Consider the following 1185-nt stretch of genomic DNA (forward strand, 5'->3'; position numbering starts at 1 on the left):
TCCTTGAGTTCTTTACGGCCATAATAGAGTGAGTGGTCTAAGGGATGAACCTCCGCTGGGGCCTAGTTGCGCGTGCAATGGAGTGAAGCGTTGTGAGGATCTTAGTATCTAGGTCTTAATTATGGCTAGGGACCTTCCGATTGGACCAAAGTGTTAGGTCTATATTTAGGAAGAGATTTATCACTTGGAATCCCTAGAGTTCATTGCAACTCTGTGCGAGTGCGAGGTGTTGAGATTGTTCGATTTCTCCTCTGGGACATGTATAGAGTTAGGCATAGTTGACCTTAGATTTGGGACTATGTATGTAAGGATTTCCACGACTCACCATTGTATTGATTAGGAAGCATAATAGAGAGTTCTTGCACTTGAAGCGATTATCCTAGGTGAGGCATTATCCGAGTACCCCATCTTTATCGATTGCCTTACCCTCTTCTTACTTTTGCTCTTTAACTTGTTGATTTTATTGTTGAGAATTGAATCAATTTCACACCTATCACAATTGATCTTCCACATAGCTAAGAATCAAATTAAGTATTTTCACTCCCTACTCCCTGTGGATTCGACCCCGCTCACCCGGGATTATTACTTCGACAAGCCGGTGAACTTGCGGGATATAAGCAAGGGGAACTTGTCAGTCAGAGACAATGAGGCTCATGGGTTTGATCCGTAAATATCCAAATGGTGTTTATGTGCTGAATATACCATTCGAGGATAACGGTGATGAGCCTTAGTCAGCACCAATGCAGACTGAGGCGCCTCCAGCGGCGGAGAACATACCCCCGTACATTCAGTTACACCATCTCAAACTCATGATCATTTTTTTCATCATTTGGGGCAGGTTTTTGAAGTTTTAATTGGTTTTAATGGGTATACGGCCTTACTGGGCCGTATGGTGGCCGTTTGAGACTAGTACAGAGGGCTCTATGTCAGTCAGCGACGGCCCCCATATCTGAGGGCCGTTTGTAACAGAGACCCTCCTCAGCAGAGGGGCCTCTTGTTCATACAGGCCCCCATACGTGGCCGTATGGTGGCCGTATGGGTCGGGCCCCCATATAATCTCTCTTTCTCTCTATTTCTTCCATTCTCTTCTTTTCTCTCTTTTTCCACCGATTTTTTCTCTTCTTTCTCACTCATTTCCTGGCCAAATCTCCTCATTTTTTCTCCTAAATCTTCTCCTCATACATT

The sequence above is a fragment of the Dioscorea cayenensis genome, chromosome 4, assembly GCF_009730915.1.
Source record: "Dioscorea cayenensis subsp. rotundata cultivar TDr96_F1 chromosome 4, TDr96_F1_v2_PseudoChromosome.rev07_lg8_w22 25.fasta, whole genome shotgun sequence".
NCBI classification, from domain to species: domain Eukaryota; kingdom Viridiplantae; phylum Streptophyta; class Magnoliopsida; order Dioscoreales; family Dioscoreaceae; genus Dioscorea; species Dioscorea cayenensis.